Raw genomic sequence first — 25,964 nt, forward strand, 5'->3', positions numbered from 1 at the left:
AGTGAATATATTTCCAGAAAGAACACATAAGTGTACACCACAGTAATTTTTAACAAACTAAACACATCTATGTAACTAGTCCCTAGCTCAAGAATCATGCTATGGTTACATGTGGCCCAGAAGCACCATTCATGGCCCCTCTGAGTCCCTCTACCAACAGTAAGGATCAGTCTGACTTCTAACCCCATAGTTTATTGCACTTTATATTAATAGAATCATACGATTTATACTCTTTTGTATCTGGCTTCTTTCACATAACATTATGTTTATTAAGTGCATTCATATTGTTGCATGCAGCTATTGCCAAACTTTTCCAAAGCAGTTGTACAAATGTATACTCCCAGCAGAAGAATATGAGAGTTCCAGTTGCTCCAAATCTTTGACAAAACTTTTTTTGTGTCCTTTTCTATTTTACCCATTCTGGTGGATATATAATTGTTTCACAATGCCATTTAATTTGTGTTTTTCTGTTGGCTAATAAACTTGAGAACCTTTTCATATATTGATTCGCCTTTTGGCTATCTTCTATTGTGAAGTGTCTGTTTAAAGTACTTTGCACATTTTTAACTTGAGATCAGTGTCTTTATTCTTATTGATTTCTAGGAGTTCTTTATATATTCTGGATATTTATATATTAAGACATATACATAAATTGCAAAGTATTAAAAATATTGTCTCTCACACTGGCTTGTTTTTCCCCTTCCAATTGTGTTTTTTTGATGAACAAATTTTCACAATTAAAATAAGGTCCAATTGGTTATTCTCATTTTTTTTTCTTTTATAGTTATCACTTTTTGTGCCTTGTTTAAGAAATCTTTGAAAACTCCAAGGTCAAAAATATGTCCTATGTCTTCCTCTACAGAAAATTATTTTAGAACCTCTCACTAATAGATCTGCAACCTATCCATAATTGATATTTGATATTTATGTATGATGTGAGGTAGGAATAGGACTCAAAGTACACTATTTTTGTATGGACATCCAAATGATCCAGTAACATCTGTTAATAGATAACCAAAAAGGACCTACTGTATAGCACAGGGAATTCTACTCTATATTCTGTAACAACCTATATGGGAAGAATGAACATCTTTGAATATGTTTAAGACATTTGTATTTCCTTTTCCCAAATACCTGCCCAAGTCTTCCAATTTTCCTATTGGGTTGTCCATCTTTTACAGATTTATTTTTAAAGACATTTTATGTATTCACAAAAATTAGCCCTTTGACTGCCATAGTTTAATATTTTAACATTTTTATTCAAATTGTAAGTTGTCTTTTATTTTATTTTGGTAGGTTTTTCTGGCCATGCATACTTCTGTAAAATTTATATAGTGAAATTTGTCTTTCTTAAAAAAAATAGGTCTGGACGTTAAGACATGCTTAGAAAATGTCATTCCCACATGAAGATTATAAGAATAAATTTTGATGTTATCTTCTAATACTCTTAGATTTTTATTTTTAAATCTTTTATTCTTTTAGAATGGTTTTTTTTTGCGGTACATGGGCCTCTCACTGTTGTGGCCTCTCCCACTGCAGAGCACAGGCTCCGGACGCGCAGGCTCAGTGTCCATGGCTCACAGGCCCAGCCACTCTGTGGCATGTGGGATCTTCCCGGACCGGGGCACGAACCCGCGTCCCCTGCATCGGCAGGCAGACTCTCAACCACTGTGCCACCAGGGAAGCCCTAGAATGTATTTTATTCTAGAGAATATATTCTATTCTAAGCAATCTAATGTGATTTTCTTCCTGAAGGTTATCCATTTGTTCCAAAACCATTTATAAAATAATCCAATTTTCTCCAATGTTATGAATCACAAATTTTAATGTATTACATTCCTGTATTTGTTTGACTTTTTATATACACTCTAATTTGTTCCAGTAATCTGCTTATCAATTCCTGGGCCAAAACAACATTGTTTAGTAATTATATCTATTCCTTCATTATTAAACTTTTTTCCAATATATTCCTCAGTATTTTTGCACATTTATTTTTCCACATGAAATTTATTATCATATTATTCTATGAATTAATACAAATTGTCAGTTTTTCAACTTGAAATCTCTTAAATTAATGATATCTATAATTTTATTTACAACATTTGGCATTTCAAAGGTGTTAGGATTTGTATAATATTTTTCTACATTTATATTTTATACATTTTATATTTACAAGCTTCTATTTCTTATTTTAAAAATTTATTTGTATATGCCTTCCAATGTTTCCAAAACATTTAAGGTGACTTGCCATTAAGGATAGACAATAGAAGCTGTAAGAGGTAAATTACACTTATGCTGCTTCAGGCACCTTACTGAACACATTCTTTATAAACTATATTCTTCATAACAATACTGTGAGATATTTTAAGTATTATTGATGACAAAAGAGGCTCAGGGAGGTTACAAAATTTTCCCAAGTCACATAGCTAGTGAATGGTAGAGTCAGAATTTGAATCCATAGGTGTCTTGTTCCAAGTTCTGTCTCTCTTTACTACTATGCTGCTCTCCACATACCACATGGCTCTACACAAATTAAAGATCAAAGTCCATTTGGTGGAAATAGAATAGGAAGAAAATAATATGTCAATATTGTATAGGTGAGTGGTAAATTGCAAAAAAAAATAAAAATAAGCTCTGTTTTTCACTGTTGCAAAAAAGAAGAATAACAGCTTATCAGGGGAGATAAACTATTTACTGGCATCAAATTTTAAGAGGTTTCAAGAGTCTGGTGTCCTCTACCTCTAACATTCCAGGATTTAGAGAACATGCTGGTCTTCAAATGCTTTCTGACTTAATAAGCTACCATTGGAAATTACTTGTAGCTCAGAATTTTACCAAATACTCTGAAGAAGATGCACTTATGTGGTATGTGCCAGAATCACCTCTGGACAATAATGATCTAAAAAATTGGTATGACTTTTAAAAGAGAAGACTATCAAATAATCTCTGGTGAACCAAACCTAAATATCATTTTTGAGAGTGCCAAGAAAGTACAGTAATAGAGGTCAGAAATGGGAATCCAGCCATTATTTCTTTGGTGCTCCCCAGTTCAGACATGTAGGATGTGTTCCTGACTCCTCTGAACCCATTCTTTCACCCACATGCATGATTTCATGAGCCAATTACCCATAAATGTATTCAGTCAACACATATTTTTTAATGATCAATTATTAACTCCATTTCCAGCCCTCTCCTCATCTAGAGAAGTGGGGGCAGGGCTGAAAATGTCAAGCTTCTAATCATGGCTTGGTCTTCCTTGTGGCCAGCCCCCATCCTGAAGGCATCCAGAAGCCCTCCTAGAGTCACCTCATTAGAATAAAAGATGCTCGAAGTGCTCTTATTACTCAGGAATTTACAGGGGTTTTAGGAACTCTGTGTCAGGACTAGGAGTAAAGACCAAATGTAAATATTTCTCATTATGAATCACAGTATCACAACATATAAATGTTTATTTTCTTATTTCTCCTTCTTTCTTACACAAATGTAGCATATGATATATGCTGTCTTGCACCTTCCTTTTTTAAATTTTTATTTTACATGTGTCTGGTGCCCCAATCTTTGTGGCTGATGCCCAGGGATGCCACTTGACTGCCTGGCTGTGGAGGACAGGGGAGCTTGCATTCCTCATCCCATGGGACTTTAATAATCACTGTCACCCAGAAAGAAGCCCATATCCTTGTCTGGTGCCCTGATTTTTACAATTGCTTCCAGGGAACACCTCTACATCCCCTGACTCTGGTGGCCAGTGGGCTTATACTCCTGGGTCCCACAGAACTGTAACTAACAGAGAGTTCTTAAACAGCTACCACACCCAAGGATCAAGCAAGGGGCAACAGGCCCAGGAGTTCAGTGTTTCTGTGGTGAGGCCTATTAGTTAATCATCATGGCTGCAGACCAAAGGGCAGGCTTCCAATTACACACACATCTAGGGGCTAACTGTAATCCTTTCCAGAAACCTTGGAAGGCAGGCTCTATCTTCACAATTTCTCTCTGTCATGCTCCAGAGCACTAGTGTCTCCTGAAGTGGAGATTTATATATGGCTAGTGCCCTGGTTTTTATATCTGGTGCCTCAGTTTTTGCAGCTGCCACCCAGAAGATGCCCCTTGATCGCCTGGCTCTAGTGGCCAGAGGGCTTGGATTCCTGGGTGCCACAGCACTGTGGCAGTCCAAGACATGGTTCTTGGTAGGCTGCCACTCCCAGCATAGTGCACAGACATTAGACTGAGGCACACTTCCCAGTCTTTCTGTGAAAGATGCACCTTTGCTTGTCAAGGAGCATCAGCCTGAAGGACAGGTTTCAGGTTTGGCACACATCTAGCGGACTATGGAGCTGCTCTCAAGAAACATAGGCTGTGGACACCACCATGGCATTCACCCTCTGCCTTGCTCCAACTCACCAGAATCTCCCAGGAAAGAGCTTATACACTTATCTGGAGCCCCAATTTTTGTGACTGCCACTCAGGAGATACTGCCTGATCACCTGGCCAGCAGGGTTTATGCTCGTGGTCCCACATGACTGAATAGATTTGCATATTATTAAAAGCTGCTACCTGAGGGTCTGGCTTCCAAACAACCTAAATCTAGGTGCTAAGATTCTCCCCTTAGAGATATTGACAGGTCTTGGCACATCCTCAACTATTAGGTACTGTTAAAAATATAATAGGCTTCTTGGACAAGCACAGAGACTTGAGACAAAACAAAGAGCTGGGCTGAACAACAACGTTCACCTCCTACATGAGACCACGCCCTCAAGACTGGGAGAAGTGTTTTTTCTACTATATAGAAACCAACAAAGTGAGTCAAGCAAAATGAAGAAACAGTAATATGTTCCAAATGAAAGAACAAGATAAAACCTCAGAAAAAAAGAAAAGAAAACCTTAATGAAATGGAGATAAGTAATTTACCGGATAAAGAGCTCACAACAGTGGTCATAAAGATGCTTACTGAACTGAGGAGAATAATGGATGAATATAGTGAGAACTTCAGCAAAGAGATGGAAAGTATAGAAAGTACCAAGTAGAAGTCACAGAGCTGAAGAATACATTAACTTAACTGAAAAATACACTGGAGAAGTTCAACAGAAGACTAGATGAAGCAGAAGAAAGAATAAGTCAACTCAAAGACAAGGCAGTGGAACTCACCCAATCAGAGCAGCAAAACAGAAAAAGAATTTAAAAAGTAAAGATAGCTTCAGGGGCTTATGGGACTACATCAAACAGACTAACATTCACATTATAGAGATCCCAGAAGGAGAAGAGAGAGAAGAAGGAGCAAAAATCTTGTTTGAAGATATAATGGCTGAAAACTTGCCTAACTGGGCAAGGAAATGGACATCCAGATCTAGGAAGCCTAGAGAATTCCAAAAAGATGAACCCAAAGAGACCCACACTGACACATTATAATTAAAATGTCAAAATTTAAAGACAAGGAGAAAATATTAAAAGCAGAAGACAAAAACAGTTTATGTACAAGGGAACACCCCCCCATAAGACTATCAGCAGATTTTTCAGCAGAAACTTTTCAGTCTAGAAGAAAGTGGCATCATATTTTCAAAGTTCTGAAAGAAAAATACTTCCAACCAAGAATTCCCTACCCAGCAAAGTTATCATTCAGAATGAAGAACAGATAAAGAGTTTTCCAGACAAGTAAAACCTAAAGAATTTCATCACCACTAAACTAGCCTTAGAAGACATGCTAAAGTGACTTCTTTAAGCTGAAAAGAAAGAGCACTAAATAATAACAAGAAAACATATGAAAGAATAAATCTCACTGGAAAGGTAGATATATAGTGAGATACTGGATTAATCAGTTATAAAGCTAGTATTAAGGTTAAAATACAAGAGTAGTAAAAAAAAAACTATTGTTACAATAATTAGTTAATGGATATACAAGATAAAAAATGTAAAATGTGACATCAAATCCATAAAACATCAGGGGGGAAATAAAAATGTTCAGCTTTAAAATGGGGCCAACTTAAGTTGTTGTCAACTTAAAATAGACTGTTGTACCTATAACTTGTTACAGGTACCCCCCTTTTGCTTCTGCTGTGGGCAAGATATGGTGCTAGGTGCTTTACATACATTATTTCAGTTTATTCTTACAAGATTGGTATTATTTTTCAATGGATGAGGTAACTAAGGTTCAGGGAGATTTGTTAACATGCCCAAACCCTTCACTCTGATACCATAACTCTTACAAACTCTACCATTCTGCCTCCCCAAATATCCAGCTATTTACTGTGCTGCATTGGTACTTTCTATGAAGGTGTTTAGGTATCCAAGCTTTCATAGAAGAGGCTATTTCAGGACAATATTAAGTAGACTTTATTGAATGTGATCCCAGGTAGATCTGCTATGTTAGAACCTACAAGACTACATTAGAGTGAAGTTACAGTGTATTACCTGTGGATACATGACTACATTGTATTAGGTTAGGTGTGGAGGTCAACACAATGCATTGCCATCATAATGCAAATATAAGTGGTGAATAAATGACCATATGCCTGGCATATGTTTAATTTCATTAGGAATAAACAGTAAGTGACAAATGTTACATCTCATTTGAATCCCAATAACTAAATGTCACACTTCATAGATGATACTCATTGAAAGAGATGATTTGTGAAAAGAGGACTGGTGTCTAAATAGATACTTATTTCATGGGTCTAATTTTGTTTCAGTCCCTTAGATTTAAGCAGTAATTAGAAGCAGAGTAAAATTCTATCTTGGTCTTCCAAAGACAGCTTATGTTTTGCTTCCTGTAGGTTTTAATGTTCCCATGTCGAAGATGTGGAGCCTACCCTGGATGGTCATGAATACCCCATCTGTTCATCTTCAATAACTGGGGCATATGCTATTGGCATGGCATCCAGCCAACCAATAATTTCCAGTTGTGCTCAGAGAGGCAATTAATACAGTAACAAGCAATTCCCCTAGTTCTTTCTTTCTTTCTTTTCTCCACATTTGATTACTATATCCTTCAAAGATGAATGTGGGGGCTAGAGGATCCCACTTTGAAACACACTGTTTATCTCAGAGAGGAAAAGAAATATATGTCACTTGTGGAACACTAAAAGACCTTGGCACTTCCAGCCTAGGCCTCTGGTAGGGTAGCTGTTCTCCTGGCTTGCTCTTCTCTCCATCACAAATAGGTCTCTTGAAGCTTAAAACATTTTGACTGTTGCATTATGTGATGAGATTAACAACAGTAGTATTAGTAATAATAATAATGATATTTCACTACGAAGCAAATGGAAATTCACCTCAGTATAGCTGAGAGGATGGCATTACTCTATTTTAGCTGAGCATTCAGGAATTACCTTTATAGAGGAGACAAGAGAGTTGGCTGAATGGGAAACAATAGAAAAAGAGAGTAAGTCTCCTGAACAGCTATAAGAAATGATGCACCTCTTCCAAAACAATGGTTTTAATCTAGTTTTGAGTCTAAGAGGGCCTAGAAAGAGGCATAAGGTAAAGCACAACTTTTCTTAGTGAGCAACAGGGAAAGACTACATGCTTCTCATAAATGAAAATATAAGAATGTAGGTCATGTTTCTAATTCCTATAATATCTCAAAAGGTAAACTGAATCTCAAGCCTTTGGAATAATCTGTTATAAGAACAAGAATCTTATTAAAGAAAACTGAGGATGTTCTCAGTAAGATGTGTTGTGGGAAGACATGAGCCTCTAGGCAGCATAAAAAAGCCACTGAGGATTACACATAAACTTTTTGAAATTCTAACTTCCCATAATTGATATATGTGTTGATCCATGAATCTAGACCCCTGCTATAATAAGCTGTTGTTAATTATAGAAGCAGGTCATATTTGAGAGTATTTTAGGATAGAAATATGATGAGAATCACAAGTGCAAAAAAGAAAAAGATCCAAAATAATAGGAAAACAGTAAGAAGTTTATAAACTGTTAATCATTCAACAAATATGTATTGAGTACTTGACTTGGCATAGCATTGCACTAGAAATAAGGGGGTAAAAACTCAATTTCAGGAGAGTAATCAGAGGACATTGTGATATGGAGCTTGCCCAATGCCAATTTTAGATTAAAAGGATCTAAAAACAAAGGAAGAGTAGTGCCTTGAAGTATATCTGGAAATTTGTCCTGGTTTCTATTTAAGAAAATATTGAAGCTAAAAAGTAATACAAATGAACTTATTTACAAAACAGAAACAGACACACAGACACAGAAAACAAACGTATGGTTACCAAAGGGAATGGAGGGAAGGAATAAATTAGGAGTATGGGGATTAACAGAATCACACTACCATATGTAAAATACAAAAACGACAAAGATTTGCTGTACAGCACAGGGAGCTACAGTCAATATCTTGTAAAAACCTATAATGGAAAAGAATCTGAAAAAGAATATATATATAACCGAATGTGTGACTGAATCACTTTGAAACTAATCACCTGAAACTAACACAATATTGTAAATCAACTAAACTTCAATTTTAAAATATCGGAGAGATGTAAACTGAAAGTAAAATTTGAGATCTTTGTAGTGCATCTCCTACATCTCACACATAAGAACAACGAATATCTGTAATCTCTTAGCTAAGGTTCATCAAGCTTTATGTTGAAAGCAAATTGATCCAAAGCTGTGATATTTCAAGACAGAGCAAAGCTCTTAGCTTCCTGACTTTCATAAATATCAGTCTTATAAGAATCATAGTCCCTGATGAAAATTTGATAAAAACTATGGACTTTCTCCCAAGAAAATTGTACATTATCTACACATATTTTAATTTGTATAGTAATTTCAGGAATTTCAAGACTGTTTTTCAGTCCACCCATGGAACTTATAAGAGTATTTGAACTTCTTAAGAGAAGATCTACTTTATCAGAAGATATTCCAGAGCTCATGGTGTGCAGATATTAGTTCTGGGAATTGGGGAAATCTGTTCACTTGGAAGTTCTTGCATGGACAGAGAGCTCTTTTAATCTTAACAGGAGGATATAACTTGCTGATTTCCAAGCAGCCTTAAGCTCAGAAACATAAACTTTGATTAGTGAGGTATGTCTTCTAAGATGGTAAGCAGGGACCCACAAATTGTTCCAACTAGATTTCAACTCATATTCAAGAATTTTGATATACTGAGAAATTCCTTAGAGGAACTTCTGTGGTGACTATAAGGTAATAGACTCCCTGTATGCATGTTGGACAGTCACCAGGAGAGGTGGGCTTCTTCCAAAAGGTATATAGGGCCTAGTACTTCCTAGAACAAACAGAATCTGTAACCTCTTATTTCAGGAAAGAATATCCCACAGATACATAAGAAAGTAGAATAAGGATAAAAGCTTTAATATGTATGATCCCTGAAGGAATAGATACTCCCTTTTTGGATGAAGTTGGTTTATGACATGTTAAGATTAAAGTATTATAGTACAATACTTGTAGAGTCTCAGAAGGACAGTTGAAAATATGAATCTAAAACTTGGAATACAGGTTGGGGTTGGATACATAGTTTTGTGAGTCACTCATTATCTAATTACCTTTTCCCAGTTAGCCATTTATCCTTCATATTTTCCTGTCCTTGTTAATGGTATCACTATCTATTGGCCCAAACTAAAAACATGGGAGTATTTTAACACTTTCTCTTCAATTATTATCTACTTGTACCACATTTGAAGGATCATTAGTTGCTCTATACTTGTGCCATTACTTTAGTTCAGGCCATCATCAGTCCAGGCTGTTGCAATAGCCCCCTCACTGATCTCCTAGAAATCAAACTCTCTCCCCTACAGGTCAGCCTCACCATAACAGCCAGTTATCTTCTTAAAGTTAATTTATGTCATTTCATCACATAAAAAGTCTGTTGTTCTTTTTTTGTAGATTTTTTTTAATTTTAATTTTTATTCTTTTTATTAACGTATAGTTGATTTACAAAAGGTCTGTTGTTCTGAAGAAAGTCAGTACTGCATGATCCACCTTCTGAGGTTAAATAACTAGAAATTCTACAAGCTATGTTTTCTTCTAAGAGATGCATATAACATATTATTATATTCAAGGCTCTGACAATTCCTGCCCTTCGATCCAGCATTTTCCACATATATTTGGCCATGGAATTTTTTCACAGAAACTTTATCCAAACCCTCTCAAGTTAGTGTTAGCTGAAATACATTTTGGGAAATGCTCACCTATGGGTTAAAATATAAAATAGCTTGGAATATGAGACCACATGAAGTTTGAGCCCCACTCATTGTTACAGACATTTTTAAACCACTTATTACTCCATTCTCGCTCTAACTACATCAAACCTTTTACCATTTCTACATACTGAAGATTATCATTATCTTCATTATTACTGCATATACTACAGTAACAATTTTGAAAAGAAATAAAATCATAGGTATCAATTTAGTTTACCCATCCCCTATGCTCCTACTTAATATTAGGGATTGAAGATACAAAGAAAGAAAGATTAAGCACTGAGGAAGTCAAAATTTGGGGGCAAAAAAGAATGGGGACAACTTGGTGGAGTATATGTTTACTTATTTTGAAGGAAAGATGGAAGGTAAGAAATAAGAAAATTTGACTCTTGGAGGGAAAGCTGACATTTAAAAAAATGGACAAATATTTTTTGAATGCCCACTATGTGCTGAGCTTTGCACCAGACACACAAAAATCTTGCAATGAATGTTTTAATCCCATTTTAAAGTTCAGTGAGAAAAAGTAAGCAGCAGATGTAGTTTCAAATACAGATCTGTTTGACATTTTCCATGGCATTACACAAAAGTGAATTGGAAATAAAAATAAATAATAGGTGAAACATTATGGATTAACATATTATTAGTAATAATACTAAACTATTTGATAACATTTATTGAGTGCTTACTATGAGCTAAGCCATGTTCTAAGAAATGAGACTGAAGAAAGTTATTTCCTTTCTATTTGTTATTTCCGGTCTCCAACAGCAGACTGCATATTGTTATCAATGCCACTGTTTATTAGGGAATCCATTGAGATTTTATAAGCAGAAGGTAAGTGAAGTACTTACCCACTGAAAGACAGGGTTTAGAAATCATAAATACTTACTGTATTTGGTAAATGGTTCTAAAATGAGGGTCTCAAAATAAGTGATATCAACAAGCGATGTGGAATTTCTTATGAGAAAAACAACCTTTAAAAAAGGTTATATAAAAACAGTATATATAAACAGTATATATAAACTGTATATATATATATACAGTTATATACTGTATATATATATATACAGTTTATATACTGTATATATATATAGTATATATACACTATATATATATATACACAGTATATATATATATAGTATATATATATATATACTGTATATATATACTGTATATATATATACAGTATATATATATATAGCATATATATATATATACTGTATATATATACTGTATATATATATACAGTATATAACTATATATATATACTGTATATATATATATACTGTGTATATATATATACTGTATATATATATACAGTTTATATATATAGTTATATATATATATATATACTGTATATATATATAGTATATATATATATACTGTATATATATATATATACAGTATATATATATATAGTATATATATATACAGTATATATATACAGTATATATATAGTATATATATATATACTGTATATATATATACAGTATATATATACAGTATATATATATATATATATAACTATATATATAAACTGTATATATATATGTACAGTATATATATATAGTTATATACTGTATATATATATACAGTATATATATATATAAACTGTATATATAAATACAGTATATATATACTGTATATATAAACAGTATATATAAAAATAACAGTATATATAAACCTATATATAAACAAATAATGTATATATAAACAAATATTTCAAGAGAAGATTAGGAATAACTGAAAGTTCACAATTATAAACTATAATGAAATGCATAGTAAATTATTAGTTGAAACCAAAATAAAAGCTATAATATTTAAGTCACTCACTTGTTTAAGACAAAAGTGAGGCAAAGGGGAAGAAAAGAGACACCTAATCTCTAAGTGTACAATTGCAGAAAATGCATACTATATGAATGCATTGGGAAAATGTATTTACCTACAAAAGTGGGAAAATAATTCTAAAGGGGATGGGGTGACGGAGGGGGAGATGAGGGGGTAAGAGTGAAAATTCTTAGGTATCATACAAAGACCTCATGGACTAATGGAAATTCAGGAACTATAGAAGCTTAAAGCAGTAGCTGAAATTTTTACCTTGAAGATAAAGTGGTAATAGAAAAAAGGAATAAAAGAAAATAAGTAGAACAAATTTATACTTCTGGCTATGACACAGACTCTGGTACCAGACTTGTCCTTCCACTATACACAATTAGAAAACTAAACGAAATATATGAATTAATCATTTTCATATATTGGGAAATATGCCGTACAGGTCAGTGAACATTGAGAAAAGAAAACTGAACAAAGGGAGCCTTACTATTTCCCTGATTTTCTGCTTGGAGGTACTCTCTGCACTCCATGTGTGGAAGGGCTCCCAAACACAACAGGGCATCTTGCTGATTTCAAGAGACAGATTGAAGTTTGGGAATGCTATGTGACTATAATTTGCAAGGCAGCATACTAGAGAAGAGACAGCCACATAGAGAATGAGCTCTCAAGATCTTCATTGGTGATCTCCTAGAGTCTTTGGCTGAATAATTACTTTCAGAATATATAAAGAACCTCCAAATGTAATAATAAGAAACTGAGCAATCCAATTTTAAAAAGAGGCAAACATTTGAATAGACACATCATTAGAGAAGATACACAGATGATAAGTACATGGAAAGATGCTCAACATCATTATTCATTGATGAAATGCAAATTAAAACCAGAATGAGTTATCACTGCACAACTATTAACATGGTCAACCATACCAAGTGGTGAAGATATAGAGAAACCGGAATTCTCAAATACAGCTTGTGGGAATGTAAAATGGTACAACCACTTTCAAAAACTGTTTGACAGTTCCTTAAAAAGCTAATCATGAACCTACCATATGATCCAGCCACTCCAATCCAACAGAAACAAATATACATATCCACACAAACACGTGTAGACTAATGTTTATAGCAGTGTTATTTTTAATAGCCAGAAGCTGGAAACAACCCAATTGTCCATGAACGGGGAATGAACAAACAGTTTATGGTATATCAATAGAGTCGAATATTATTTGGCCATAAAAAAGAATACATTATCAACATATGCAATAATATGGATGAATATATAAATACGTATGCTGAGTAAAAGAAGCCAGATGAAGAAGTACATTTTGTATAATTCCATTTATAGAAAATTAAAACTAAACTATAGTAATGGAGAACAGATCAGTGGTAAGATGACAGGGACCAGGGAAAAGCAAGAAGGTGAGATCACAGAAGCAAACAAGGAAACATTTGCAGGTAGTAGATCTATTCACTGTCATGACTGTGGTGACAGTTTTGCAAACATATATTTACATCAAAATGTAGCAATTTGTATAATTTAAATATGGTCACTTAGTATGTCAACTACACCTCAATTGAAAAGCCACAAAAGTAACAAAGGAAAAAAAGACAGTAGAATAAATGAAACCTTAGAACAATATACCTCATAAATATAAGTGCAAAAATTCTTACAAAATGTTATCAAATAGCAACTAGCTATATATAAGGATAATATATCGGGGCTTCCCTCGTGGCACAGTGGTTAAGAATCTGCCTGCCAATGCAGTGGACACAGGTTCGATCCCTGGTCCAGGAAGATCCCACATGCCACAGAGCAACTAAGCCCATGCGTCACAACTACTGAGCCTGTGCTCTACCTGAGAGCCACAACTACTGAGCCCAAGTGCTGCAACTACTGAAGCCTGCGTGCCTAGAGCCCATCCTCCACAACAAGAGAAGCCACCACAATGAGAAGCCCGCACACCGCAAAGAAGAGTAGCCCCTGCTCGCTGCAACTAGAGAAAGCCCGCGTGCAGCAATGAAGACCCAACAGAGCCAAAAATAAATAAATAAATAAACAAATAAAACTTTAAAAAAAAAAAAGCATAATATATCATACTCAAGTGGAATTTACTCCAGGAATTCTAGATTGGTTTTCATTGAAAAAAATAATCAATTTAACTCTTAAACAACCAATGGCTCCAAGAAAAAATCCCAAAGGAAATTAGAAAATATATTGAGAAAAATGAAAATACAACATACCCAAACTCATGGGATGTAGTGAAAGAAGCTTTCAGAAGAAAATTTATAATTGTAAATTATATATTAACATTAAAAGAAGAAAAATCTCAAATCAGCAACCTAATTTTATACCTCAAGGAACTAGAGAAAGGAGAACAAAGTAAACCAAAATCTAGCAGAAGGAAGCAAATGATAAAATTTAGAGCAGAGATAAATAAAATAGAAAAACAATGTGAAAATAAATAAAACTAAGGGTAGGTTCTTTGAAAAAAATCAACAAAATTCACAAACTTTTAGCAAAAAATGACATAGAACAAAAGAGAAAAAGCTCAATCAACTAAAATCAGAAATGAAAATAACATTAGTACTATAATTTTTTACAGAAAGAAAAAGTATTATAAAAGAGTACTATAAACAAATATATGCCAACAAATTGGATAACCTGGATGAAATGAACAAATTTTTAGAAACACACAACCTACCAAGACTGAACCATGAGGAAATAGAAAATCTGAATAGATCTATAATAGTAAAGAGATGAATCAGGTTCAAAAGCATCCCAAAAGGAAAAGCTCTGTACTAGTGGCTTCACTAGTGAATTCTACCAAATATTTAGGAAGAATTCATGCCAATCCTTCCCCAAAGATTTCAAAAACTTGAAGCAGAGGAAACACTTCCTAACTCATTCTATGAGGCTAGCATTATCATGATATCAAAACCAGAAAAAGATACTACAAGAAAACTACAGACCACTATCCATTATGAATATTGATGCAAAAATCCTTAACAAAATACTAGCAAACCAAATTCAACAGCACATTTAGAGGATTATACACCATGACCAAGTGGTATTTATTCCTAGACTGAAAGGATGGTTCAACATACAAAAATCAGTCAATGTGGGCTTCCCTGGTGGCACAGCGGTTGAGAGTCCGCCTGCCGATGCAGGGGACATGGGTTCGTGCCCCGGTCCGGGAAGATCTCACATGCTGCGGAGCAGCTAGGCCCGTAAGCCCTGGCCGCTGAGCCTGTGCATCCGGAGCCTGTGCTCCGCAATGGGAGTGGCCACAATAGTGAGAGGCCCACGTACCGCAAAAAACTAAAAAAATAAATCAGTGTGATATGCCACGTTAACAAAATGAAGAAAAAAACCACATGATCACCTCAATGAATGCAGAAAAGCATTTGACAAACTTCAACACCCTTTCATAATAAAAAAATTTTCAACTTAACAAAGAATAGATGGAACATAACATAATAAGGGCCATATGTAAAACAAACAAAAATCAAAAACAAAAACCTGGGGACTTCCCTGTGGTTAAGACTCCGCGCTCCCAATGCAGGAGGCCCAGGTTCGATCCCTGGTCGGGGAACTAGATCCCACATGCTGCAGCTAAGACCCAGTGCAGCCAAATAAATAAATAAATATTAAAAAAAAAAAAAAACCCGCAGCTAACATCATACTCAATGGCAAAAGACTGAAAGCGTTTCCTCTAAGATCAGGAACAAGGCAAGGATGCTTACTTCCACAACTTCCTTTCAACATTGTATTGGAATTTCTAGCCAGACAAAGAAAAAGAAATAAAAGATATCCAAATTGGCAATGAAGAAGTAAAATTATCTTTGTTTGTATATAACATGATCTTATACGTAGAAAACCCTTTAAGATTCCACATAAAAAATAATTTAGACCTAATAAACAATTTCAGAAAAACTGAGGATACAAAACCAACATGCAAAAATCAGTTGTGTATCTATGCACTAACAGTGAGTAATTCATAAAGGAAATTTAGAAAACAATTCCATTTACAATAGCGTCCAAAAAATCAAATCCTTAGGAATAAACTTAACCAAGGAGGTAAAAGATTGCACACTGAAATGTACCAAATGTTGTTGAAAGAAATTAAAGAAGACATAAACAGGTGGAAAGACATCCTGTGTTCATGGATTGGAAGACGTATTATTAAGACGTCAGTAGTACCCAAAGTACTCTACAACGTAATCCCTATTAAAATCACAACAATGTTTTTCTGCAGAAATGGAAAAAAATCTATCTCAAAATTTATATGGCATCTCAAGGGAACACAAATAGCCAAAACAATCAAAAAAGAACAAAGTTGGAAGTCTCATACTTCCTGGTTTCAAAATGTACTACATAGCTACAATAATAAAAACAGTGTGATATGGTATAAAGACGGACATACAGACCAGTGGAATAGAATAAAAAGCTCAGAAATAATGCCTCACATATATGGTAAAATGACATTTGACAAAAATTCCAATACCATTCAATGGGGAAAGGACAATCTTTTCAACAAATGGTGATGGGAAAACTGGGTATCCATATGAAAAAGAACTAATTTGGACCCTTACCTTATGCTGAAATGAAGCAGGACCCTATGGTACTTCCCCACCCACCTGCCATGTCCTCCACCTGCCTTTTGTCTGTGAAAAATCTTAGCCAAAGAATAAGTTTAATCTTTGAAGTGAAAAAATGCAGAAACAAAGGAAAACAGTTCAACAAGACTAAATAATAATAGTTTAGTCATTAAGCATAGTCAAGGACTTTTAGTTCCTCTTCATGGGCTATAGATAATATTCTGAGCCGCATCCTGTGAGCTGTCTTATAGATACTGAAGCCCACACCAGGTGGAAGAAGATAACTACATGATGACCAGGCTATAGCCATAACATAAGCTGCCACAATTCCAAGAATTGGCCTCAAAGAAATGGGAACAAACCGACCCTGGAACTGAAGATTAACTGTAACTAAAACAATCAAGATGACGCTGGTCAGACCACCACATGACCGATTTCAAGATGACTGTCAGAGCTGACTCTGCTGATTCTACATGTAGCCCCCTCCCTCCATCTATAAAAGCCCTTGCCCACTGATTGTCAGTCGGGGGTAGTCGGGCTCTGGACAGGAGTTTGCCCTCCCCCCACACACACCAGTTGCCGGCATCCAAAAAAAAAGCAAACTTTCCTTTCCACCAATCTTGCTTCTTTATTGGCTTTTGGGTGGCGAGCAGCCGGACACCCACTTTCGGTAACAATACTATATACAAAAATTAACTCACAATGGATCAAAGACCTAAATGTAACAGCTAAAACTATAGAACTCTTGGATAAAAACATAGGGAAATGCTTTATGACATTGCATTTGACAACGATTCCTTGGATATGACACCAAAAGCACAGGTAACAGAACAAAAAATAGATAAATTGGACTTAATCAAAATAAAAAATTTTGTACATCAAAGAACATTACCAACTAAGTGTAAAGATTTCCCATTTATCTGAACTGGAAGAAAGTATTTGCAAAACATATGTTGAAAGGGATTAATATCCATAATATATAAAGAATTCCTACAACTAAGCAACAAAAAGCCAAACAACCCAATTTAAAGGTGAGGAAGGAGTTAAGTGATCATTTCTCCTACAGATGGACAATAAGTCCACGAAAAGATGCTCAACATCACTAATCATCAGGGAAATGCTAGTCAAAACCACAATGAGATACCACTTCATACCCATTAGGATGGCTACTATCATAAAAATAGAAAATGACAAGTGTTGGTAAGAATGTGGTGAAATTATAATGCTTGTGCAGTCTTGATGAAAATGCAAAGTGATGTAGCTATTGTGGAAAACAGTATTGTTGTTCCTCAAAATTAAAAATAGAATTACCATATGACTGAGCAATTTCTCTTCTGGTATATACACAAAAGAATTGAAATCAGGGATTTGAACAGATATTTGTACACACATGTTCATAGTAACATTATTCACAATAGCCAGAGGGTGGAAACAATGCAAACCTTCATCAATGGATGAATGAATAAACAAAACATGGTATATACATGCAGTGGGGTACTAATTTCCACTAAAAAGGGAAGGAAACTTTAACAAATATTACAACATGGATGAAACTTAAAGACATTTTGCTATGTGAAACGAGCCAGACACAAAAGGACAAATATGGTATGATTCTATATATTATGTACCTAGAGTAGTCAAATTCATGGAGATAAGAAGTAGAATAGTGGTTGCTAGAGATTAGGTGGAGGGAGAAGTGGGCAGTTAATGTTCAACCGATATAGACTTTCAGTTTGTGAAGATGAAAGTTCTGGATATGGATGTTGGTGATGGTTGCACAACAATGTAAATATACTTAATATCACTAAACTGTACAGTTAAAATGTTTAAAATAGTAAATTTTATGTTATATGTATTTTACCAGAATAAAAAATCAATTCAGTCCACCGTATGAAAATAATCAGAGTAAACATTTTAAAGGTCAGAAAAGGTGCAGAAAAAGCATTTTACAAAGTTTAGCACACATTCATGAGAAATATTCTCAGTTATTTAGGAATAGAAGGGATCTTCCTCAACATGATAAAAAGCATAAACAAACAAAATGAAACAAAACAGAAAAACAACCCCCAAACTCTTTAGCTAACATCTTGCCTAATCTTAAAAGACTGATTTTTTTCCCTTTAAGATTTACAACAACGCAAGTATGTTATCTTCTCACCACCCCCATTCAATATTGTACTTGATGTCCTACCTGCTACAATGAGGCAAGTAAAACAAATAAAAGATGTAAAATTAAAAACAAAAAGTATACTCTTATTATTTCAGAAGATGTGATTGTATTCATACAAGCTCTCATAGAATTTTTTTAAAAACTTACTGGAAATCATAAGTAAATTTAGCAAGAAAGTTGAATACAGGATCAACACCCAAAAACAACTGTATTTCTATATACTAGAAACAAACATTTGAAAAATGAACTTTCAAATAACTATTTACAATAGCATCAAAAACCATGGCATATGTAGGATAAACTTAACAAAATATGTTCCAGATCTGTACATTGAAAACTATAAAACATTATTAAAATAAAGTATTTTTAAACCTAAATGAATGTAAATATATAGTGAATTCATATATGGAAAAGTGCATTTTGTTGAGATGTCAAGTCCCCCAAATGGACTATAGATCCAACACAAAACCCCGGCAGACATTTTTTTGTAGGAATTAATAAGATGGTTGCAAATCTTACATGGAAATGCCAGGACCCCACAATACCCAAAACAAGTTTGAAAGAGAAGAGCATTGGAGAACTTACATCTCCAAGTTAACAACACTTATCATAAAACTTATAGACTTTAGGAATAGAACAAGACATATGGTCCAATTGATTATACAAATGTGCTAATTTAATTCAATGAGAAGTGAACAGTTTTTATAACAAATTGTGCTGGACCAACTGGGTATGTTAGGAAAAAATTTAGTGCTATCCTTACTTTTCAACACATACCAAAATGAACACAAAATGGAATATAGACCTAAAAATAAAAGATAAAATTGTAAAATTGTTCTAAGAAAACATAGAAAATATCTTTGTAAACATAGGTTAGGCAAATATACAACATAAAAACCTTTAGCTGGGACCAGAATAAAAGGTAAATTGGACTCCAACAATAATTCCAACACAATAATAAGAACAGCAGAACTTTGCTCTTCGGAAGGTACTAGTAAGAGAATGAAATGGTCAGTTACAGACCAGGAACAAAATATCTCACAATAGAATTATATCCAGAACATATTAAAAATTTTTGCAGCTAAAGACTATACAGCGTACATGGAGTTTTAGGTATGGCTGATGTTAACCGTGAAGTAGAATAGAATCCCCCCACCAATATTTCAGCATTCTCTTTACAAAGCAATGGCAGAATCACAGAGAGAGAAGTATAGTTGTCAGAGAGTTTCCGCATCATATTCACTTGAAAATCCTGTCATTGTCTTTATGCTTATTTCTAAAAATAAGAGTTTTCTGTATTCAATCGATTTTTAGAACTTGCCCAGAGATTTTCTGATGTGGGCAAAGATTTTAGAGGAAGGTTGTTTTCTCCTCTGTACAAAGTTTGTGTTTTCAAAGCTCACCACTCACATCCTTCCAACTTTCCAAAACTAAAGTCTACAATTCCAAACAAAACTATAGAATTCAGGTCTATAAAAACCTCTTTTGCCACAAAAGAAATTGATGCTGGAGGGGAGGCAGATGTTTTCTCACAGACAACTTGTAAGTTTTATTCTAGGCATCAGAATTGGTGCAGCTGATAGACTGAGTCATTAAGTTAAATGCCCTGACTATTCTTAGGTTTGTTTGGTCAATGTTTGTATTGTGACTGATAAATTTTTACACTGTTTAAGGGCCAGCAACCATGATATTGATTAAAATTAAAATAACATACACTCATCTCAGATGGAAGAAGCGGTACAACGGACATTTTTAGACTTCTCTGTTAGTGTCAATCTGGGTGGGCCATGAACTGCTCAGAAGGTTTTAGGGTTCATGATTTAGTTAAGTAGAAGTGACCTACAAAATATTCCCTAGCTGGGTAGGTCACAAAACTCAAATACCAAAAAGAGAGAGAGAGAAAGCACTGAATAGAATCAGGAGACTTGCTACGGTAGGACAAGATATAGGATATAAAATCCAGAAGGAGACAGTGATAGTTACAATAGCTACTATTTCTGGAGTGCCTTCAATTGTTGCAGAAACATCAGCCTTAAGAATGAGGTATTATTATTCCCACTTAATTAATGAAGAAATTGAAACATAGAGGGGTTACATACCTTATCCAAGATGATACAGCTAATAAGTAGTAGATCTGGAATCTGAACCTCATCTTTCTTTAAAGCCAAATTATTGTCCCCCATAATAAACAGGGTTTGTGACTTTCAATTCCATCAGACAAACTATTTGTTCTCTGTACTATTTTATATTATTTTCTGGGTGTAGGTGGCCTTGGGACAACTGGTATTGATCTGACTCTGAAGCAAGCCAAAGATATCCAGGTAAATCCTGATCTGATGAGGCAAGGATAGAAATTTTGGGTTATCTCATGGTAAAGCTCTGTTTGCTTTTATTCGGAATGTACAGATACATTCCTGTCAGCAGACAGCTTCAGTGATTACAATCATTAATGTAAACACTAGATTTCTATTCCTGTTTTGTTGAATAGAGCAAGGGCTGAAGTGTTTAACTCCAGTAAGGCTTTTTTTTTTCTCCAGTGTTCTACAGATATATTAATGTATAAAACTGACACCCAGAAAACCAATAGAATCTTGGAGTTGAAAGAAACCTTAAGAGATGAAAGGTGACCCAGTTTAGTCCTTGCATCCCAGCCTCAAGGTATATTAATTGTTATTGGGGTTGGGGAGGGAGGGTTGAATATTACACCTATTCTCCATGTAAAGCTGCTCATATTTAAATGATTCCTATTACTTAGGAATGTTCAAACTAGACAGGATCCAAAGAGATTGCCTAATGAAATTATTTCATTTTACAGATGAGGAAACTGAAGCTACACCTACTGTAAGACCACACCTATTGTTGAATTGCGGTATGGGGTTTTTCCTTCTGGGTATAATACTGGCAGTTTAAATTAAAATCATGTCAAGGAAATTTCAACTCTAAACCCAGGAAATCTGAGGAAGTGTTCCTTCTCTGCTTCTCCAAAGGAGAGAGTGTCTGTGTGTGTGTGTCTGTGTGTGCACACATGCGTGCATGTGCCCCCAAGGGCAGGCACATGCACTTGGATGTGTGCGTAGGTGTTAGAGATTGCAAAACTATAAGCACTACTGGCTTTAATAAAGAAATGCCATGGACTTGAGCATTTGACTTAGATTGAAAATGACTTTCTGCCAAGAGAGGCTCTCTACTAGTTTTTGGCTAGCGGCAAATGCAAGATAGGATCACTCCTGTTCCAGAGCCACCAGCAATCCACACCAGTCATGGTTACTAACCTACACTCCAGGGGTGAGGAGGTCAGAATTCTTTCACATGGACTGATGCTGAGTTTGCCTAGAAGAAAATACACACTTCCAAATACCTTCCACATCTGGATCCCACACTGTAAGACTTGGCAGTCCAACTGCTTTAAAAAATGTTGCAGCATTGTTAGATAACCTGCCAGGATATGTTGAAATGGTACAGTTTGTAATATTCCACATATGGGTAAGTATATAAGTCCTGAAATGCTGTTTTTCTTGTCCTCTATCTGGCAGAGAAGTGTAAATATACAGTCAGAAGTTCAATCATGGTTCATATTTAGCATATTTATTCATCTTTGTGTTAATTATATTTTTGGGGGAAGTACCATTTAAAAGGTGCATTGCCTAGTGTAATAGCCTAGTTGCCTGGAAAATCTTGTGTATAGAGAGATCTCTAATATACTGTATTTTCAATGTGTTCATCTTTTTACATAATTGCAATTATATTTTTCATTAGGGATTGCTCTGATTCAGTGGTAAATCCTGGAACACTGTGTTGAGAAGGATTCTGAAGTTTCATCAGGGTTCTCAGTAAGAAAGAGTACCCTGAGTGGTTAGTGATTTTGGCATTAGTGTGAAAAGGGAGAGTAGTGAAAAACTACCATGTATCTAATACACTTGAAAAGTTAATTTTTTCTAATTTTTTGTTTTTTTAAATAGGTAGTATAGCAACATAGCAAATCGTAAAAATAACACAGAAGAATATATGAGAAGTTATTTTCCCTTCCATTCTTCTCCCTCTGTTCCCAACTGCCACTTCTTAGAGGCAACTATTTTTGCAATTTCTTTCAGAGATAGTCTATGCTTTTAAAAGCATTTCTGTATAAATATCTACTTTTTACATGAATTTTAGCATAATACATGTATTTCTACACCATTCATTTTAAAATAGCAAATTTTATGTTATATATATATCTTTACCAAAATTTTAAAAAATTAATAATATAGCACAAAACATTGAATTGTGCCCTTTAAATGGATGAATTATATAGTATGTGAGTTATTCATATGGCTGGATTAATATCTGCCATATTTGTTATTGTTTTCTATTAGTTGCCTTTGTTCTTTATTTTTATCTTTCAATCTTTTTCTGCCTTTGTGGGTTTTTTTTTAAATTTATTTATTTTTGGCTGCGTTGGGTCTTCTGGGTCATCGTTACTGTGCACGGGCTTTCTCTAGTTGCGGCGAGCAGGGACTACTCTTCATTGTGGTCCACGGTCTTCTCATTGCGGTGACTTCTCTTGTTGTGGAGCACGGGATCCAGGCACGCAGGCTTAGCACGTGAGCTCAGCAGTTGTGGCTCACGGGCTCCAGAGTGCAGGCTCAGTAGCTGTGGCACACGGGCTTGGTTGCTCCGCAGCATGTGGGATCCTCCCGGACCAGGGCTCAAACCTGTGTCCCCTGCATTGGCAGGTGGACTTTTAACCACTGCGCCACCAGAGAAGTCCCTGCCTTTGTGGTTTTAATCAAGCGTTTTGTATGATTCTGTTTTCCCTCCTTTCTTGGCATATCAGTTATATTTCTTTCTTTACTTATTTTAGTGATTGTCCTAGGGTTTGCAATAACTTACACTTAATCCAAGTCTACTTTCAAATAATATTATACCACTTCACTGGTAGTGCAAGTACCTTGTAATAACAAAATAATCCTAATTCCTTCCCTTGTATCATCGCTGTCAATCATTTCACTGATACCTAAGCATATATATATATATAAGCATACATAATTGAAAACATTATTGCTATTATTATTTTGAACAAGCTGACATCTGTAAAATCAATTAAGAATAAGAAAAATAAAAGCTTTTATTTTACCTTCATTAATTCCTTCCCCAATGCTCTTCTTTTCTTTACATAGATTTGAGTTTCTGACTTACATATTTTCCTTCTCTCTGAAGAACGTCTTTTAACATTTATTGCAAAGCAGGTTTGCTGGTAGCAAATTCCCTCAATTTTGGTTTGTCTGAAAAAGCCTTATCTCTCCTTCACTTTTGAAGGATAATTTCACAGGGTATAGAATTCTAGGTTGGTGGGGTATTCTTCTTCTCAACAGTTTAAATATTTTTCTCCACTCTCTGCATTGTTTTTATGGTTCTGAGGAGAAATCGGATGTAATTCTTATACTTGTTTCTCTATAGATAAAGGGTTTTCCCTCTGACTTATTTCAAGATTTTTTCTTTATCTTTGAATTTGATATGCCTAGATATGGGTTTTTTGTTGTTGTTTTTGTTCTTTTTTTCAATTATCTTGCTCAGTGTTCTCTGAGCTTCCTGGTTCTGTGGTTTGGTGTTGGACATTAATTTGGGGGGAAATTCTCAGTCCTATTCCTTCAAATATTTCTTGTTCCTCTCTCTCTTTCTTATCCTTCTGCTATTTCTAGTATGCATAATTTTTACCTTTTGTAGTTGTCCCACTATTATTGGATATTATGTTATGATTTTTTTTCAGTCTTTTTTCTCTCTGCTTTTCAGTTTGGAAGTTTCTATTGACATATCCTCAAGCTCAGAAATTTTCTCTGCTGTGTCCACTCTAATAATGAGCCCATCAAAGCATTGCTTTTTAGTTTTTTCTTAGAATTTCCATCTTTCTGCCTACATTACCCATCGATACTTGCATGTTGTCTACTTTTGCTTTAGAGCCCTTATCATATTAATCAGTTGTTTAAAATTCCCAGTCTGATAATTCCAGCATGCTTGCATATCTGAGTATGGTTCTGATGTTTGATCTGTCTCTTCAAACTGTGTTTTTTTGCCTTTTAGGGTGCCTGGTAATTTTTTATTGAAAGCTGGACATAATACACCGTGCAAAAGGAACTCTGATAAATAGACTTTTAGTGATGTGGTGGTAAGTGGTGGAGTGGGCAGGAAGCATTTTATAGTCCTATGACTAGGTTTCAGTCTTTTAGTGAGCCATTGCTCCTAGGCTCTAAACTTTATAAGCGTTTCTCAGTTTTCTCCTCACCTTAGGTGTGACAGAACAGCTAGAGGGAACTGGCATGGGTATTTCCCTTCCTCCAGGTCTTTCTCTTGAGGGCTGGCCTTGTTTAAAAGAATAAAATGATCTGGTATGATTTATAATGGTTACATTTCCCCTCCTTCTGCAAGAAGCACAAGGGAATTTTTCTCTGATGTCTCCCCTGAGAACATGGTAGAGTTCCTAGAGGTGAAACTCACCAAAGTTTGGGGAAGCTCCCAATGACTTGGCCTTCCCTGGGGTTTTTAACTCTCAGACTTGTCCACACTAAGCCTCCAGAACTTCAGGTTTTCCTACCTCAGGTACCAGTTCCCATATGTGTTTCCGCTCATGGGTTTTTGCTCCAGTAAGTTACAATTCTCTGTATCTGCCTGTCTGCCTCTCCAATGTGGGGGGCAGTGGTTTTCCCTCACTTCTCTGACAGATATAAGAAAAGTTGTTAATTTTTCACTTTATACAGCTTTTTACTTGTTGTTAGCATGAAATGACAACTTCCAAGGTCTTTACATGCGGGACCAGAAACCAGAAGTATCTGCACCATGTATTTTTCAGTTAATAATTGATCTTGGAAATTGTTTCATATTATAATACAGCATCTGTTTTTTTTCTTTTTAACAGGTGCATAGCATTCCATTTTAAGAATATCTTATCACTTAACACTCCCCTATAAATTAGTATTTTGGTTCTTTTCATTTTTTATTATAAATAATGCTATAATGAATATCCTTTTACATACTTCTTTGCACAAATATGCAAATCCATAGGATAAGTTGTTGGTGCAAAGAATGTAGACATCATTGCTAAATCTTCCTTTATAGAAATTTTATCAATTTATACTCTCACCAACAACATAAGTGCCCAATTCTGTATATTCTCATCAATGTAGTATATTAGCAAACATTTTAAAAATCTCAAACAGCATAGTTGAG

Source organism: Tursiops truncatus, chromosome X (assembly GCF_011762595.2).
Source record: "Tursiops truncatus isolate mTurTru1 chromosome X, mTurTru1.mat.Y, whole genome shotgun sequence".
NCBI lineage: Eukaryota > Metazoa > Chordata > Mammalia > Artiodactyla > Delphinidae > Tursiops > Tursiops truncatus.